General features: G+C 35.1%; 1 protein-coding gene across 4 annotated transcripts in view; it reads left to right on the top strand.

Moving 5' to 3' along the window:
- Positions 1–6,990, top strand: part of LOC117174393 (putative beta-carotene-binding protein) — a 219,510-nt gene that overhangs the window by 45,374 nt on the left and 167,146 nt on the right. The gene's annotated exons all lie outside the window — the stretch shown is intronic.

Here is a 6,990-nt window from a genome sequence, read left to right as displayed (position 1 = left end):
ATTGAAACCCCCTTTTTCTACATCTGCAATCGATAGAGCGGAAAATTCTACGTTCAGGTACGTACCCAAATCATAGGTTAATTGTAACTGTCATGGTCAGTTAGAGGTTATTTGAAATTTACAAAGTTTTCCAAGAGGTCAGTATAATTCCTGAAGTAAATTTCAACGAGAAATTCATTGGTGATCTCTGTATTGATCTTGTTACAGCGTTTTGAATAGTGTAAAATCATAAGGAATTTTTTCATTAAAAGTTCCAGGTGTTCTGGTGAGATTTCTGTTCCTCCCCGAAGAGTTATACTGTCCTATGCCATTTTTTGATACCTAAGTCAATACCTGAGGCGATACCATGTCCTATACAATTTTTCCATACGAATATTACGAATCGAAACTAAATTAATGTATTACGAGTACATATTAACTATCTTTCGCTAAAAGATTATTATGGCGCAAGCTAAACTTTCGGAACGAGAGAGGATATTTGTATTAATGATGCGTGGGTAGGGAGATCGAGTTTGATCTTATGATCAAGTTCGTTTGCTTTTTAATCGCACTTTTCGTAATGGAGAAGGGTTAAATCCCGTCTCAAAATCAACAATTGAAAAAACTGCAAGGCGCTTTATGAATCATGGATCTATCAAGGACCTTCAGAGAACTGGTAGCTCAAAATCTGCAGGACCTGAGGAGATGCAGATGGACATAGCCCAAGCATTTGTTGAAAACCAACACCTTAGTTTACGTCGAGCTAGTGACGAGTGTGGCGTTGCTCCTGAGATAGTGCGAAATATTTCAAAAAGCATTAATTTCTATCCTTACAAAGTTCATCTAGTATAAGCGCTCAATGAAGATGATCCTGATCGTCGGATTGAATTTTGTGAAATTATGGTGGACAGAATTGATAGAGATCCTCTTTTCTTGTACAATACAGTATTTTCAGATGAATCTACTTTCACTTTAAAAGGTGAAGTTAACAGGCAAAATTGTAGATATCGTTCCGACACAAATCCTGATTGGATGTTGGAGAGTCACACGAAATATCCACAAAAGATTAATGTTTGGGCTGGTATCTTGATGATACATTCTTAGGCCCTTTCTTCATCGATGGTAATCTCAATGCCCGTGCATATGAATAGCTTCTCAGAAACCAAATTGTACCAAGAATAAGGAAAATTACAGGCGATAATTTTCAAAATATTTGGTTCCAGCAGGACGGAGCAGCGGCTCATTACGGTAGGGAGTTTCGAGCATATTTGGATACTCAGTTCCCTCAAAGGTGCATCGGAAAAAGGGGTGAAATCGAGTGGCCTGCTCGATCTCCTGATCTGACGCCTCTCGACTATTTGCTTTGGGGTTATTTAATGAACAAAGTATACTCAACGCAACCGCAAAGATTAGACGAATTGCAGAATCGGATTCTGCAACAGGCTACTTTGATTGATAGGGAGATTATTTGTAATGATGTAACTCATTTTTACAATCGCATAGCTTTTTGTCAAGAAGCTCAATGTTTTCAGATCGAACACCTTCACTGAAACGTGAGAGGCAGGGGGACTCACGCTAATCAAGCACCCCAAAGGGAACAGAATTTACTATGTACACGTCGTTGTTCCTGGGTAATGCTGAACGTAAACGTAAACTGCTTGGAAAAAACCTTGAAGATCATCACCAAGCTCAATACAGAGCTCACCCATGAATTTCTTGTTGAAATTTACTTCAGGAGTTGCACTGACCTCTTGGAAAACTTTCTTAATTTCAAATAACCTCTAACTGGCCGGGACTTTTCTACATGTACAATTGTTCACAACTATTTACATAAAGTCTTATATCTAGGTTCTTATCTCTATTTCCTTTGATAGCGCAATTTAGGACGTTTTAGCAAACGAGTGAGCGATTGAATAAAAACAAGAGTGTATGCGAGAGAGACAGAGAGTATGAGAACGCAAACGCACCTTAGTCTACTTAACTTTCACATTACTGTCACGTACAATCTTTATTCTTCTAATCTAAGCGACTTCCGTTTCCTTTTTCTTGCACTTTTAATACCTCCATTTGCCTTTTTTTCAAATGCATTCTTTCATTCTTTCTATTCTTCTCCTAATCCAGATTCCCCTAAAAACTTAAGCACATTCTCTTGCTAGGTTCCTTTACCGTCCATTCCTCTCCTACATCCTTCCAATGCATGCTTCCATGTTTCCTCATCCCATTCACATATTCTATACTTTCTGTTATCTTCTTTTTTTCCAATACATCCTCTCCCTTACCTCGTTTCACAATCTAAATCTTGCTATTCTGGTCCACCCTCTCTCTTCCTATTCCTTTTCTAAATACTTTGGTACTCCTTCCTTTTTATCATCTTATACTATTTATTGTGCTTTGATTCCTCAATCATCTCCCGTCTTTCTATTAATTGTCTTTCTCTCTCCCTTTTTTCCAATTCTTCATAGTTTACTCCAGTCCCGTCTTCTCTTCTACCTCCATCAAATACTTTCCCGCCCACTCCCTTCCCTTTTCATCCCTCAGCTTCGTCTCAAATTTCCATGCCCTCTTTCCAGCTCTAGTACTTAAATTATCCTATTGCGCTCCTTCTTTCACCATATATCCTGGCGTCATTGAGTCGACCCCTAGGGTCCACCTTATATACCTTTCTTGTAAGCTCTTAATATCTTTCCTTTCTTTTTATCCCCATATCTCTGTTCCATAACCCAAATACCGGCCATAACAGAATATCAAATAACCACATTCTCCTTCTCCAATTTTTTAACCTTCTTTTTCCTATTCCCCATATCTGTTTTATTACCCCTGCTGCTTTTTCTTATCCTTTCTCTTATATGAGCAGTATGATCTTCATTCTTTTGCAAGATATATCCCAAATATTTATACTCGTTTACTTCTTCTAACTGTATTCCCTTCCATCTCCCCGTCAATTCTTTCTTCCTTTCCCGCATGCCGCTGAAAGTAGTGCATTATTTCTTGAGTGCCAATAAAAGTTAAAATAATACCTAGCTTCTTTGAAATTTATTTATTTAAGTAAAATGGATGACAGTTTGATGGAAAAATGCAGCAAAAAATGCAACATTTCTTAGAGTTTTTCATCAAAGTAAAGCCTTGTCTGCTTCGTACCTTGATAGAAAAATTAACCAAAAAACTTCTGAAACGTAAATTGCAATAATTGAACCGCAACCAGTGTATTATTTTTTGACAATTATCAAAAGCGTTAATAACACAGCCACACAAAGAAAACCTTTTTCAGGGTCTGGTGGTCATACCATGTTCACTATATGTTTTTAAGGTCGCTGAATTTGAATCTGTGGTCTAAAGAATACCAGAACGTCAGGTTTCTGACATAGCCTCAAAAACCTTAATAAATTTTTTTCTAGTACTTTTTCCGCGTCTGGAGGTGAGACCATGTTTATTATATGTTTTTTGGTTCCCCGAATCCGAATCCGATATCCGAGAACCACCAGAACGTTAGAGTTATGACATAATCTCAAAAACCCCCCACAATGTCAGGGTTTTGACATAATCTTCAAAATACCTCGCAATATAAGCTATGTAACGCTTCAACGTTTTGACTTTAACCGTATATTAAACAAAAATCAGTTTAACCCATAAGCCCTATTTACTCCACAATACAAAGGTATATTAGGACTGTCGGAATTAGGGCTACCCTATGTACGCCGCAAGGAGGTTGCACGCTCGGATTTCGTACATCATATAGTCCTTACGAGGGCTTTTGGAAAAACAATTTGAATTTATAGAATACTTACGAAGAATAAATTAATGATTAGATAAATGAATTGTGTACATGATCTCATCCATGGACTAGGAAAAAAAAGTGTTCTGAGGTTTTTTAAACTTATATGAAAACCCTGACCCTCTGGGATTCTTTGGATCTCGGATTCGGATCCAGCAATTCCAAAAACATATACATAATAAACATGGTTTGACCCCCAGACTCGAAAAACAATTTTTACGCGGTTTTTGAGGTTCTGTTAGAACCGCGACGTGCTGGGGTTTTCTGGACTCGGATTGGGATTTAGTGACCCCAACAACATATAGTAAACATGGTCTGACCTCCAGACCCGAAAAAAATTTTTTTTTTGTGACTGCATAATTTGTAACATCAGTGAGATCTTGTGATTCAAGAAGAATGGGTAAAAGGTTATTTTGCAATTGAAACCTTGTTTGTTACGGCCCTTCTGAGAAAAACTACACAATAAACTTTTAAAACATACATTTTTTAATGATGATATTATAAATAGTGCATTATTTGTTGACAATCATGAAGCGTACATAATTTCTAACTTTTGTGACATTTATTGAATCTAAAAAATAGATAATCGGTTCTCGTCAAAGTTGAAACTTCTATGTGTTGCGTTCCTTGATGGAAAAACCAACCAAAAAATCTCTCAAATATAAATTCAAAGGATGCTACCACAAGCAATGAATTTTTTTTAATCATAAAAAACGTAAATAATTTACAATTGATGTGATATTTATTGTTTAAAAAAATAGATAAGTAGCTTTTTTCAAAGTTAAGCCTCCTATACTGCCTTCCTCGAAGGAAAAACTACAAAAAAAATGAAATACAAATTGTAACGAAGCCATCACAAGTAGTGCATCATTTTTTGTAATCATTAAAAGCGTAAATACTCTCTAACTGTTGTTACAATTATGGATTTAAAAAAAAGTTAAGCAGTTGTCGTCAATATTAAACCTTCTATGCGGCGTTCCTTGATAGGAAAATTACTCAAAAACCTCTGAAACACAAATTGCAATAAATGCCACCACAATTTCCATTCATTTTTTTTTAAATCATTAAAAGCGTAAACAATTTGTCACTTCTGTAACGTTTATTGATTTAAGGAAATATATATTAGTAAATATTTTTGATAAACTTAAGGATCAGTAGGTCAAAAATCAATATCATAGTATATTTACTGCACTTATAACGAATTAACACCTGACATAATTTTCCTGGGATTGGTACAACGGATTTTCCTTGTCTAGACAAAGAAGACTGTGTTATGGTTGTTTTTGCTAAATATATACATTTTTGTATTAATTAATATAATCATGTTGAAAAACAAGATTGTCAATGCATTTTAATATTTTAGGAAACTTTAAATAACAAAATTTTAGAATAATGAAGAATATTCAAGAAAAATACAAGTGAGTACCAAAAGGATATTTTTTATTTACACAGTATGCACTTAATAAATTTTTATTTTTATCAAGATTCATTAGTATCGGTCTAATAAAAATTTATATATGTTAAAATGAAATTATTCATAATAAACAATAAAAATGTTATTTTTTAGAATCTCAAATTGCGCGCGAACAGCAACGAATCAGAGACCGAGCGCGACGCATGCGTAGAAGAGTTCGGGGCACTCGTTACGAGCACTGCCCTTAAACCTGTAGCGCCTCAACAAGCTAGGCAGCGCGGGTTTGAATAGGAGTTTCGACAAATGGCTTACAAAGGCAAGCGCGACTAGCAGTGAAGGGGGGGGGGGATAAAAGGAAGAGCGAGGCAGGGGACGAAAATTTAGAAAGGAACAAGGATAATACGAAAGTTAGGATTAAACGGAAAACGCCAGAAAGAGATAGGGGGTGATGTATGTTTGAAAAAAGAGGAAACAAGAAAGAGATTGGATGATATGAACAGGGATATGAATAGTCAGAGAAAAGATGTAAGGAGGGAAGTGAAAAGGGTGAGAAAAAAATGAGTAGAATGGGATAAGACTGGAAGGAGGAGAAAGATTAGGTTTGGGGCACGGTGTGCCCACTGCTATAGAAAAAGTAGCGAAAGAATTGTAGTAATTGCTACGTCCCCTGGATGGCGCTCGTGTAAATTCAGAATTCAAAATGAACTTGACCAGACGATAGAAGCTCCAGCGTCTGCTCACGTCTGCTCAAGTTCACTGTAGCTGCAAGAATTATATTCTTTTTTGCGTAACGAACTTGAATTCACAATAGATTTTCACCGATAACACAAACTAAAAATGGAACCAAATCAAATCGATCATCAATCAAATGTTAAAGTCTGTTAAAGTAGTTCTATGATAGAACGAACAATCAAATTTCAAAGCCTTTTGGAATCGTTCTATGATAGATCGATTGCAACAGACTTAAACATTTGATTGCATTTGGTCCATGATATGTTTTATTTTGTTTAATTTTTGGTTTGTTTTATTCGATGAAAAACTTTCTGGTTCATAGTGTGACGTCTGACTTTACGAAGTATGACCTCCTTTTTAACTTTTTAAATGTTTTTATAATTTTGATTTAATTATTTGATATACACTGAAAACAGGACTACTGGTACCAAGTGAATTTTACTTGGCCGAAATAAATGAAACTCCTGTTTATTTTCAAAGAAACATTCATTTGAGGAAATAAATACGACCTGTTGGTCGAAGGGAAATATTTGCTTGAAATCAAAGAAATATTAATTACCGACAAAAAATATACATTTTACACAAAATGAATGACTCATTGTTCCAAATGAATGTGCCATGAATTAGAATGAATATTTCTTTGTAGTACATATTTTCCTAAATAAGCAACTGTATTCTTTCAGCCTAAATTCTAATTACCCTTGGTATTAATATACATATTTAATTCAAATAAATCACATAATTTAACAAAGCGTTAACCACGGCACTATCGCAACATGGAAATTGCAAGGCGGAAAACCGTATTTAAACCTCGGAATAAATATCAAAGAAATATTTCTTTATATTAAAAACATGTATATTTAATTTAACAATATATTTCTTTAATCTAAAGAAGTATTCAATTGAAACAAATGACAAATTGATAAATTTATGTTTCGAGATGGGAGACGTCCCAGACGATTGGAAAGAAGCGATTATCGTACCAATATAGAAGAGAAAGGGAGATAAAGGCGAGTGCAATAATTACAGAGGGATTAGCTTATTAAGCACTGTAAGTAAAATATATTCAAAAATACTTATTCGTAGGGTAATG

The sequence above is a fragment of the Belonocnema kinseyi genome, chromosome 1 (genome assembly GCF_010883055.1).
Source record: "Belonocnema kinseyi isolate 2016_QV_RU_SX_M_011 chromosome 1, B_treatae_v1, whole genome shotgun sequence".
In the NCBI taxonomy this organism is placed as follows: Eukaryota; Metazoa; Arthropoda; class Insecta; order Hymenoptera; family Cynipidae; genus Belonocnema; species Belonocnema kinseyi.
This window is presented reverse-complemented; position numbering and strand designations above follow the sequence as displayed.